This window comes from Etheostoma cragini, chromosome 9 (genome assembly GCF_013103735.1).
Source record: "Etheostoma cragini isolate CJK2018 chromosome 9, CSU_Ecrag_1.0, whole genome shotgun sequence".
In the NCBI taxonomy this organism is placed as follows: Eukaryota; Metazoa; Chordata; class Actinopteri; order Perciformes; family Percidae; genus Etheostoma; species Etheostoma cragini.
The window spans coordinates 5,590,494-5,604,230 of NC_048415.1; positions in this window are offsets into that span (position 1 = coordinate 5,590,494).

Here is a 13,737-nt window from a genome sequence, read left to right on the forward strand (position 1 = left end):
CTGTTTGTGTCTCTTTGACTATCCCGTTAAGGTATTTTGTGAAACCTAATCTATTTTACATTTTTTATCATTATTAGTTCATTACTTCAAAGCTAATGCCTGATGCTGTCACACTTTAAGCTAATGTCTTATGTCCTGCTCTTGGATTTCATCTGTCCACGCACATGTCTAGCATCGGGTAGACCTCTCCCTAAAAGCCTTTTCTCCTGAGACGTGAATTGTTTGAAAACACAAAAATGTGAAAGAAATACCAAGCAGTATTGTTTGAAAGAAAGTATCTTATATTTTTCCGTTTCATGCTCATAATACAAAAAATAATTAGCTGCTGCTAGCCATACTGCAATATATATAGGAACAATGCTGTTTCTCTACTTAGCGTTCCTTTATTGATCATCGGCTGTTTAGGAAGTTGACTTTTTTTGTCAGCCAGAGACAGGTTTCTTCAACCCAATCATAGAACTAACATTAGCTTCATTAGCTTAATTAGCTAGCTGCGGTTGAGTAACAGCTCTAGCAACAGTTCTCATTTCATTGGGCAAATTGATGCAGAGGCTACTTTGTCCGTCTGAATCAAAGACCATTAATCTTTCAAATGATTATGAATATAGATGGTAAATCTGCCACTGCTGATCACTGTAAACGGCATACATGAAGTAACCCTAACCCTAACCCTAACCCCCTAACCCTAAATGTACCACAAAATAATTTACATGGCTTGTCACCATTATGATTATGCTTTTTTAGGTCAGGAACTTTATTTGAGATTTCTAAATGACTCTCTCTGTATTTGATTGAATCAACACACACCCACAGTCACAATGATGGCTCCATCGATTTGATTATGTTACTTAGATTAATACACTGGTAGTTGTGAACACCCACATTAACCTCTGCAGAAATAATCATCTGTCACCAGAAAAATGGCAGAAATATATGTGGATTTGTGGAGGATTTATGGCAGTCATTTAGGGCGAGGTGTACAGTTGCATGAGTTGGGGAGGAAAAGCATGGCTGATGAAAAATAGTCTGTCAATCTGTCCGCCCTGAGTAGGATCTCAAACCCTGGAATCTGATGGGAAGAATGAAGTATTATGTGAAATGTGAAATTTTGCAGTAGTGAAATATTCTGCTCTGTCTGTCCTCATTATCTGTCTCTCTCTGTCCGCTTCTCTTTTTTTTCTCACTTTCTACCTTTCTCTCCATTGACTGCTCTCTTCATCTCTCTGCCCTCCCAGTCTCTCTTTGTCTCTTTCTGTCTGTCTCTTTCTATTTCGCTGAATGCTGCAGGGAGTTATTCAGCATCAAATTAGTCACAGTTCTCACAGTGAAAGAGCAGAGGAAGGAGACAGACTGGAGAGTAAGGATATGGTGAGAAGGCATTACCTATCTCTTTTTTCCTGATGACTAAGATTTATTTAAGATTTTTAAAGAGTGAAGTAGAATAATTAACATTGACATAATTGTGAAAAGGGTTGTGAAAGTCACCAAAACATATTGCACCCAAAGGAAATTCTGTAAAATGTGTGATGGACTATATAAAACCTTAACAACTCATCAACTCATGGATGTGTTTTACTAGAACACACTCAGCACCAGGCGTCTCATAAACGTTGACAAGGCTGTGAATAGCAGGGAACCTAATTAATTTAATTTGACTTTAAATGAAATGAAAGTAGAGAGTTTAATTTAATTTGTGTGGCAAAGAGTGGGGATGATTCGTAGCACAAACTATGAAGTTATTAGGGCAGAGATACATTAGCTGACTCAAATAAAAGTGAACAGAAACGACAGTGTATTGCATTTGGTCTGCTAGTAATTGGGTAGATTTGCACCAATTCTGATTTGCTGTTGCCAATAAGTAAAATTGTATAACTAGGACAGGGACTGGCAATAGTCATTTTTTTGTTAAAAAAACAACAGTTTTTACTATCCATGCAGAAATATTTATATTTATGTATTTTTTTTGAGTTACAGTCAGCAGTAAGGTTTCTTGGCTAATGCATCAATGCATTTTCTACTGATTATCTGGGTAAGGTTATTTATATGAACTAGCTAGCTAAGAAGTACTGGAGAAAATGGCATACGATAACATATAATGCTGGGTTTTATGGTCCCCAGTGATTTTTGTCGGTATAGTTAAAATTGTCTTAAAACTTGTTAAACATAAGAGTTAATAAAACCCTTATCAACTAGAACATTAACAATCTGGTAATTAAAAAAAAAATAGGTATGTCAACACGTCCTGCATTGTGTCAATATCCCAGATAAAATTGGATGATGCAAAGGGTTCTCAATGTACTGTAATGCGTAAGTGTTGTGATTTTCATTCATGATTGTTGATCTGTAATCAAAGGAATCAAGTTGCCATTGTGAACGTTGTCTAGGTAAGTATATTTTTTGTGTGTTTAGAATCGCATAGGGTATCTTTAAAGTAAAGAAATATCAATTAAACAATGAATTAAAAGACAGAAAAGAATGTCACATGTCACATAACAATTAAATTTAGGCTATGAATAGAGAACCAAACCCTGAACAAAATAGCAAGAAATACATGTTCAATGTAAATTTGCAGTACCTCTGTCTGCTATCAACACCGTGTAAGACATTTCAATTTTCAAAGCTCCATTCCGTTTGAAAGTCAGTGTCAACACATCCCAGCTGGACTCGATCCCGGTTTAGATTGACTCACTTTTCTATTGTTACAGGCCTTCAACTCAGGCTACATAGCATGAGAACTGACAACCCCCTGAGAGGCCTCCACTTGTCAATCACAAAACTTCTCCTTAGTAAATCTACTTGGACTAGTCGGTCCAAAATGAGATGAATGTCAGTGATCAGGCCTGAAATCATGGTGCAGTGAGCAGGGTACTGTCCATGGTGCTGATCAGGCACTGCGGCCCGTGGTGTTGACAGCAACGCTGCAATGCTTGACTGCCTTTATCCAAGTGCAGCACTCACAAAATCACCTTCTGCAAGCTTTTTTGCTGATGTAATTGATCGTGTCATCTCTTTCCTCTCAGGGTGAACACCATCCCCATCTTGAACACATGAGCCCTGTGCCTGCCAGCCTGATAGACAGTCACGCCACATACAGAGTTAATTCAAAAGCTTGCTCCTGAACGAGATGAAAGATTGTATTTGTGCCAGTGACTTGAACCGATTCCCTTGACGCTGTGACACTTGATGCGCCGTAGCTTCTTTGTTGCAGGAATATTAGCAGGGAATGAGATTTTTCCTCATTTTTACCTATCCAGAAAGCACCAGAAAGTGTCTGGAACTTTTTTTTAGGAGACACAAATTTTGTGAAGCACACACAAACGCAGACACTCCCTGCCTCCCTCTACCACACACATCCACACAAAACGCGTGCATGTGCATGCACAGACACACACAAAATAACACAGACAGAATAATGAAAATGTCTCTGCACTCATGCTGTGATGAGAGCTTGCAAGTGGAAAATAATGACATCTATTGGGAGTCAAGCATCCGTCTTTGCAACTCACATTCACAGACAAAAATGCACATGTGCACAAAGAGGTTGAAAAAATACACTAATTCTCCTGCGCATGTCGTGCACATTGGATTGGCAGTTCTATCCTTTTTTTTTAATTCAAGTTAATTCAGTGTGCGTTTGGCTGGCATGTAAGTGGTACCGCTTTGGAAATTAACAGGCTGCACCTCTTTCTGAGTCATGCTCTGCAAAAAATAATAAATCTGCCATATGTTGCTGCAGCTAACTTGCGTGTGTTGGAGAATAATTCGGTATTTATAGAGTTCCAGTCAGTGTCCAGTCTATTTTTTCATTTGATAAGTTGTGCTTTTATTACAACTCCGAGTCTTCTCTCCTCCTCTTGGCACCTCCACAACACCAAGAAAAGTAATTCCAACTGCAACGTAAAGATAAGGATTTACTGTACGCCAGGGGATAATCTTCTGATACTATGTTGTGTAGCAGCAGCCTGTGCAGGACAGGTAACACATGGTAGTCATTTAAAAGTACCATTACTTGGCAAGTAGAGAGCCGTAGTACTGTGGATTTTCCAAATGATTGCACCTGAGAGAGGCAGGGGTTACCAACAACAGTGCAACAGGAGATACTGTTGCTTTTCCCTGAGTGAGTCACTCTGACATTTAGAAGCAGAAACCGATCAGAGTAGTGAGTTAGACAGGTTGTATCAAAAGATCTTCAGATTTTCTTTAGATCAGCAGTTTGACTTCTTGTCATAAAATTGTACAGCTTTGCATATGCAAAACTGTAAATCTTAACATCTATAATGTTTTTAACTTGACAGAAGTCATCTGAGAACAGCTACTAAATGGACCTTGTGGTAAGATTGTTTTCTCAATTTTTATCACAGTGTTGACAGACCATGGATTGAAGAGATTCATATAAATATGCTAATGTCAAAACACAGGAAGAGGTAAGGTGGGACAATAAGGAAAGAATTACTTCTGCTTTCTGTTTCACCCAGACGTTCTCGCAACCAACTCGTCTGGTGGTTTTACCTGCATTCAAAAAGGGGGCCAGTCCAGTGACAGCAGGGTTGGAAATGTGAAGTAATCTGACTAATAAAACACAGGGTCACACACTGTTCTGCTTCTGTTTAGCCTACCCCAAGCGCATCACGCCAGAAGACAAACTCATAAGTACCATGATAACTGCCTAGAGAGTAAAATTCTCCATCTCTAGTGGTATAGCATTAAAACCGCTGTGCAGGGTTTTGCTGTCTAATACTCTTCAAACTCACAGATCTGTAATTGGGAGTTCATGTATTGTTATTTACAAGATACTGCTGTTGCTAGAAACCACACAAGATACCCCAAAATGCAAAGTAAGCACTGAAACATGTTGCAAAGCTGGAGGAAAAAGCAGAAAATGATCACAATCACGCTGAAGTTATCCTTTGACATAGACCTTGCAGCCTTTCAAGTTAAAGTAGGAGAGAACTGGGAAGCTTGAATGCTTGTAATCAGCTTCTCGTCCATTTTTAACCGACCATTGTTCGTGAAACATAATTACAGTGATGGGGGTACAACGAAGTGTGAGGACTTGATTGGCTGGGGATGGCCTATTGATTCAGAGAAGTTTAGTTGTGGCCAACTGTTTTTCTTTTGACAAGATTGTGTATCATCCGCAACACAGGCCAAGTTTGTTTACTCAGCTCTGAAGGAAAATAAATAGTTTTCACGCTGATAATGTTGCTTGCAGTGCAATATAATGGATTTTTCTTCTGACGGCAGTTAAAGGCAGCAAGTGTGAGAGTCACAAGCCACCAACACAATGAATGAATGAACTAAACAAATGGAGCAAAAAAATGAACAAACAAAGTGAAAAAAAATTCGTCACTCTATCTTAAATCTATGTGTTCTCTTTATCCCTCCTAATCAGTCCATTAGTCAGTGTTTACCGTTCCATTAAATGTTTTCAAACCTTGTTAATGTCTCACTGGATTTGGTTACTGGGTGTGTTTTGGAGTAGCATGGTACAGACTGCTCTGAGTCAGCAGACAAGAGTGGAACTGAATGTTAAAATGACTAAATGCTAAATGCCAGCCTCTTTGTAATGAAAAACTGTCTGAAGCTGTCAGAGGCAACCTGCACCAAATGCGCCAGTTTGATTAAGACATTTATCGTCTGTGTCCCACAAACACAAAACAGACTGCGCTCTAGAAAAAAGGTCAAGTTTATAAAAAAGTGTGAAACATTTGTTAATTTTCCCTGTGTGATCTCTACATTTCACAATGTATTCCAATGTGCGAAGCAAGTCGAGGTTTGCAGTCTGTATGAGAGCACCTCTATGATCATTAAACTATCGAATCATACAGAAGATGATCAAAATGATTTTCCTTGTGTTAACTCTAGGTTTCAGACAAGGTTCAGGGTTTTTAAACAGGTTTTATCCAACTCTTCTGGACCCTATGTTCCCTAAACCATGAACCCAGCAACAAGTCCAGTTTTCAGTGTGGCATACTGGAATTCAAAATCTTTGGACACATTATTCATTCATACTGTATATATCAAGCCTATTCATATTTTCCCCTTACTGTTTATACCTTCTGTTTGTTTCAATTTATTCAATGTAGTATTAGTCATTCTGTATATACTTTAAGCACTTTAATGCTTTGGCCATTTCTGGTTAGCGGTTAACCTGCATTCTGTTGTCTCATTCCCTGTACTCTGTGCAATGACGATGAATTTAAAGCTAATCTAAATCTCAAGTTAAATTCCTTTATCAGGTTCTACCCGTGCACCCAACAAACTCACATTGTTGGAATAAAGAAGTCGGTCAATATTTGACCTTTTTCCATCACAAGTAGTTTCCCTACAGCAGCAGATCACAGTGAAGTTGGTAACCATGCTCGGGACTTAGAAGTAGCAACCTGTCACCTGCAGCTCATCATGTATTGGCTCAGTGTGGCTCCTCACTCTTGTTCCATTGCTTTCGGCAATAACTAAAACTGATCCGCTTTCAAAAAATTACATACATTATTGTTGTCTTGTTTGATGAATGCACTTTTTTTTATTGTTGCTCTATAACACTTCTAGAAGTCCAAAACATTACTTGGTACACTGACAAACTATGTCAACCTGCCTATATCGGTGTCAGATCCAAAAACGCTTGTGTCATTCTGGAGGATTTGGGACAAACAATATGTTTTGAATTTTAATTTGGAGGACTTGTTGGGATGTCTCTTCCACATACCATTCTTTGTTATGTGCTTTGTTTTTCGGCCATGCTGTTTGATTATTGATTAGATGTACAACAGCTCTTTCTTTCCCTCCACAAAAAATTGCTTATGACTGTTAATAATAAAAGAATTTATAAATGAATGATACTTATGTTGAAATTATGTACCGATCTTTCACACTACAGTCATATTTTATCAGTTTGAGGATTGTACAGTAGATTTCCAAATGAAAATGTTGCTTTTTTTAATCATTTGCCTTCAACCGACAGTTTTCAGTCCAGCTAATTTTCATGACGAGTATGAAACCTTTCCATCTTCTATTTTTTGGTCTTTGTTGTTTAATTTCCGTCAGACCAGAACACATTTTGTTTTTTTTAGACGATTGTCATCTTGGTAACCACAGAATCCTACCCCCATCATGGTCGGCACCAACCTCTCTTATCAAAGCCAGGGAAGCTACTTTGATTTAGCAGACAACACAGAGTCGGTAATGATGTTCTCAGTGGAGCACCCCCTCTGGAGTGATTGCGGGCCATGTTTGTTGGTGTTGTTTAGATGCATCAATCTCGCCGCTGAATGGAGCAGGCTCCTGCTGCCACTATTCAGCATTCAAATTATCTTCCAGTCAATTAGTCATAAAGTTGGGAAGAAAAACTGATGGAGGAAGTTTTTTTTTTATTTTCAGAATGACCTAAATCTGTTGGTTTGGAGCAGTGACATGCAATCTGTGACCAAAAAACAGAATGTCACCAGACCAGACAGATAAAAGTCCCCTGCAGTTTTGCACTGAATTGGAGTTTACTTTTCATTTCAGACTGGATTATTTGAGAAGACTTAAAAAAAAAAAAGAATGTACTAAAACACACACACAAACAAACACATACACACACACACACACACTCACACCCATTCTCACATATATGCATACCCTCTCACACACTGATGAGGGTAGAAAAACCTAATTAAGATCAAAGACTTATTTCTCTTAATGACTCATGTCATTGCAGCCCTATCCTGCTCTCCCACACACACACACGCACACACGCACGCACACACACACACACACACACACACACACACACACACACACACACAGCAATAACTAATGAGACTGGTTATTTTGAAACCGGGTTTGGTGTTTCTGAAAGAGTTTTCTGAGTGTGTGATCAGGATCAGGGCTACCCTGCAACTTTATATCACTATCACTTAGTCATATGTATTATTATTTTTATATTGCCTAAAGGTGGATCATACACAGTGATAGAAAGTATCTAATTCACTTAAAAGTACTGTACTTATTTAAAATCTTTAGGAACTTGTGGTTAACGTTGATGTTGCTGCTGGAAAAGCCTAACCAAAGATCAATGGTCTCTGAGTTTTCCGTGCTTTATGACTTGATGCATCAATATTAACAAAGTAATAATTTAGTAATATTTCAGCAACAGGGGTCGGTTTTCGGCAATATTATTACTTTACTTATGATACTTTAATTTTTGTTGAAAACAATTCAGTACATGTATTTAAGTACGTTTTTAAAATTTCACTTATTCACATATTTTTACATTAGTTACTTACTTAGGATTTGACTACCTCTTCTACCGCTGCTCATATGACAATAAAGATCTTACAAAATGATTTTATAGGTGTTGTTTTTCAACGTCTGCTGTGTTATTTATTTTTTCTGGCATGCAAGATAAACTGGAAATAAAAACACAACACACAGTGTGGAAACAATCTACATATTGGCTTGCAAAATGTTTTTTAGGGCTCGCATTTATGCATCCCCAGAGAAGGAAAAAAATTTTCTATTTAACCAAATAGTGTTGTCAAAGTTTTTGGCTCATTGCAACCCTCAAAACAAGACTTGCATGCTGATGTGTGGAATAGTGACAACTGACAATGACTTTTCTGTAATTCTTTGACTTATTCTACTGACGTGCCACTGGGAAGGGAAATCATGTTAGATCAGTTCTTTCTCACATGAGCAGTGAGACTCAAGTCAAGTTAACCCTCTTCCCAGATGACTTACCCCTGACAACCATCTAGGTTTTAAGCCTGTTGTTTTGTTCATTAAAGCCTCAGTAACCTAAGATGTGTGAATCTGATTATGCTGTACGTATCAAAAAACATCCCTGAACACCAAAAGACAATGTGTATGTTCTGTGTACCTGGCAACAAAGGGCTATTTCTCTCTATCATTCTCCAACATGGTGGCATTGTGTGTGTGTGTGTGTGTGTGTGTGTGTGTGTGTGTGTGTGTGTGTGTGTGTGCACACCTGCCACTTCAAAGCTCTAGCCAGATGTGAAAGCACAGGGACTGGCTACACAGGGATCCACAGTGGGAGGTACGCTCACAGTTCACTGGCATTATTCACAGATAATTATACATGCAGAAACATAATGGCGCTCAATACAATGCTGTAAATCATACACCAGCCCTGTGTCTTCACCTGTGGTCACACTTTGATGGTCAAACCAGCAGCAGCCATATTGCGCCTCTCATAAAATAAGCATTTGTTTTAAAATGTTTGGGGGAAAAAATGGTGTCTTTTTAGTGTTGCTGTTAACAATCTGTATGGCAGGTCTCATACTTGCTAGACAGAATGTGTGCTGGTAAAATACAGACGCTTGGTCAGGTGCTTTTTTGTCGTTGTTATAGACGCTTCCTTTAGTGTCATATAACACGCTTTACGTAAACACTTGGTCGGGACCATTGGCGTATAGTCATACTTTCTTTAGAATTTCAATATTAAGCCTCTTGTACCTACAACTCTCTTTTTCAAAACCAAATATTAAATTCACATTTTTTCTTTTCAAAATGTTTTCATCTAGTTTCATACTGTTTGCTTTGCAAAGTGCCAGTCATTTGTTCCGCCAGTCAATGCATGTGACTTGATAAATGTAGTCTATTAAGAAAACTTTTAAAATGTCAACTTAAGCTATGGATGGCATGTCCTAAGAAACATGTATTCTTATAATTCAGGCTGACATGAACTCTAGACTTCAGTAGTATTGTAATCTTTTGGAGGAGGTGAAGAACTTGACTTACGCACTCAATTGCAAGAAAGTCTAGTCTTTGCTTGGGTGCATTTTGCTCATTTTTTGTCATCATTTGTTTCCCTTTTTAAGGGATTTGTCCAGCAGTCAGCCCACTCCTTTCTTCATGTTAGGCATCAGCCAAAGGGAGGCTCTTCTCTGGCCCAGAATATTGTTTCATGGCAGAGTTGATTAGGATTACAGTCACCTTTTCCACTTTCCTCCTCTAGACCAACACCCTTTTGCCTCTGCTTGTTTGCTAGTGTCACATATTCCTTTTTAATACCACAAACTGCTTCCCATTTCAGGGTTGATAAAGCTGCAGAACTATTACTCTCAAGAGCCACTGAGGTGTGTGCATGCGTGCGTGTGTGCGTGTATGTGTAGAGGGGTTTTCTTATCCATTAATGCTTAAAATCATGTGCAGAGGGCACAGCTCTCCATTTCCTCTCCAACAGCATTTACGTTTAGTGTGGAAACATCTAGGATTTAAGTGTTCATCATGTCTCCTGAATGTTGGTCGTTCATTTGTAACAACCACTTGAGTGATATCATGGCAAGTTTGCACACACACGTCTTGAAATGCATTACATGTTTGGCTCTGAAATGCAATGTGTTAATGTCACACTTAAATGTAAATGTGTTCTATATTAGGAGTGTGTGTGTGTGTGTGTGTGTGAGCTTCTGAATTTGGATGGAAATTGTCACATATCTATAGCATCACCATTTTTCACTAAAACAACAAGGTTTTAATATTCCAGAGTTCATGCCATGCATTACAATACTGTCAGGCTGAGGGTCTTATCCATTCTAGAGTCAGGCAGGTAGAAAACTGGAGGGGGTGGGGGGTGACATGCAACACACACACACACACACAGTCAGTCACGCACACATGGGTTGACACACTTTCCTTGTTTCAGTCATTCTCTGGCAGGCATTTCCTGGGGTTGCTCTCTCTGCATGAGCTTTTCACACTTCCTCTCTCCATGGCTGTAAGCAACACCGATCTGATGAAAAGAGAGAGAGAGAGAGAGAGAGAGAGAGTGCAATCAGGCAGATAGTTGGTCAGAGGCAGCCAAGCAAAGAGTGGTAGTCAGACGGAGACAGACTGTGTGGGAGTGGTGTCGGGACCTGAATCTTGATTTCACCCTAACCAGCCGTCTTCATTCAAACATCAAACCAGTATCAATCTAGCGGAAGTGAAGGAAATGTGAAGTTGAGGTGAAAAGAGCAAGTGTTCTTCAATGCCAGTGACATGTTAGATGTTTTTATTATCTTCAAAACGGGACATCTTTGACTCATCAGTTTCCTCCAGTTAGAATACAGTTGTATGATTTACAGCAAAGAGCAACTTTATACCTGAGCACTGAATGAAAACTGCATTTTTACAGCTCACATTGCTGCAGTCATGTAGAAGTGCACTTGAGTCTGTGCCAGTACCGTGTGACTTCAGGGGTATAGCACAACATTCTGGACCCTAAACTGTATATGCATGGGCGTCTCCCTGCATCTTTAACAATTTAATCTAGTACCTTTGCCCACCTCAAATGAGGACCATGTGAACTCAGTTCCCCTTTTCCCCGCAGTCTGACACCCCTGTGTGACATCCCTATTGGACAGGTGCAACACATCTCACCCCCGACCACACCCGTCAGTGATCTTGGAATGGGCATTACAGTTCCAAAACCGTTTTGGGTTTATCATTCCTACATTTTGGTGACTCATTGCTACATTTCTTTGGCACATGTCCACCTTGTGTTGAAGAGAATAGGTGAAACCATGTACAATGAAAGAAAGATAGATAAACAAATTGAAAACCGAAAGAAAAGATTCAATATTTAATGGAAGTTAAAGAGAGAGAAAAAAATGCTAAGTGATTTTCAAAGACTGGGTGGATAACAGTAAGATTAAAAGATTACTCCTGAGAAAGTGAAAGCGAAAGATAATTGAAATGGCGTCCTGCCAAGGGCATCCCAAGTCTGTGGTACATAAGGCACTCTGAGAAATACAACGTGGGCTATCAAGATCAGTGGTCTGTTGACAGAAAAGACTCAGGTACAGTATATCTACTCAACCATCTGAAATACCGCGGTACAGGTTCAGATATAAACTGAGGAGAAAAAAAAATGAGATGCTAAATTTTCCTGAGAGAATTTATATGTGTGAGAGCACATTAAAACATTCCACCCCGAAACAAAGACTGCAGACGTTCAGACTTTGTCGGAGCAGATGGACATAAAAGGGAAGAGAGGTGTAAAGTCTAGAAAATATGAAAGTTTAAAAAATGGTTAGTCATCATGAAGCTAAACACGGATGGCGAGCACACACAGCACACATTCTCACACATATCCAGACGTACACACACAGGCTGAGACATCCAGAGCATCCTCTGTGTGCCAGGCTCTTCCTCCAGGGTGAGTTAGTGGTGCTTTTAAGTGCCGACATCAAAGAGTCTTCTGTGGGTGTATAAATAGACTTTAGGGCTGAAAAAGTTTCAGTTGTCATGAGTTTGATACACAGTCAGTTAGACAAGGTCATGCATTGACTCCGTGACTTTTCCCTAACCCCTCTCACACAGAGAGAAGAGTTCATGGATCCACAGAGCCAGACAACCACCTGCACACAGGCTTTTAAACACATGTATCATGCATCATGCAACATGCATCCAAACATATTTGAGCATATTCAGCATGTACTGTGTGCATATAAATGCTTGAAATAGGCAAATACAGCAATTAGAGGTGAATACATTTTCCTAATGGCCACAAAATGACTGCCAGATAATTATTCTTTTGTCAGCATAACTGGCAGTGACATCTAGCCAGGTAGTGGGCAGCAGGTGACTGGTCATGATACATCTTAGAGTTGGCCGAGGTGGTAAAATGAGAGGCCAACGCAAAGAGGGCCAGACTTTGGAGTACCCCACATGGTACTTCAATCACATCCAGTGATTGAGCCAGTCTCTCACACTGTGCGTCATCATCCCAGCTCTGGGATTTTATGATACACCGTGACATGACTGTTTTCCTCTGTATTTTCTCTCAGTGACTCGAACTAATGCAACTGTGCTTTCACCCTCATTTACTGTAATGGCTGTGCAACGCAATCTGTGTCCCATAATGTGTTTAGATGGCTTTTGCCAAGTCTCTTGTTCTTACTCACTCACTTACTTTTTTATTAGAAACAATTTTGTGAATGACATGCCAAAACATCACTGCATCACTTAATGTTTTGGTTTCGACAGGGAATCAAGTTAATGTTTGTGGAGGGTCTGGCTAGTCCACACAGCATTCCGGGACAGGAGAAAAAACTGCTTTGGTTTATTGGCATTTCTTAAAACCAATCACAATCATCATTATGGGAGGCGCTAAGCTCTGCATGGAGCCGGTGCAAAATAGCCTCGATAATGAACAGAAAACTCAGATTTGACACCTGTCTTGATTAACCTTGCAGAGATCTGAGTAGCAGTTAACCATAGTCCTCATAAATCAGCTGGAGTTCTAAATTCAAACGCAAAGAAAGCGGAAGGAAATGGACATCGGCAAAAAAGAAATGCATCCAGCCAAATTTTATGCGGCACAGGAGCAATCCCGGAAGTAGAACAATATAGACTATAGTAAGTGTAACAACAACCCACTAAAGACAGCCCAGTTTACTTGATGATTCTGAACTTTACAATTTACATCCAACACCAGCATTTAGTGTCAATACAGGAAGTAGTGTGCCCTACTATAATAGCTTGTCGGATTGTAAGTGCTTGCAGGTTTGAGTGTTGGTGGGTGGTTGAGTAAGGAGAAATCAAACTTTCCTGTCACACACCTGCAATTAAAATAATCATAATGGCAAAAAAGCAAAAGCAAATATATTTAAAACATTGCCTTTGGAATTTTAAAAACAACGTTGGTATTCAATATGATCCGTTGTTTTGCTAAATTGTTCCACCTTGATGTTTTTCTCAGAAGCTTGTGGAGAAAACAATGACAAAAAAGAGTGAATGTTTGACTGGATA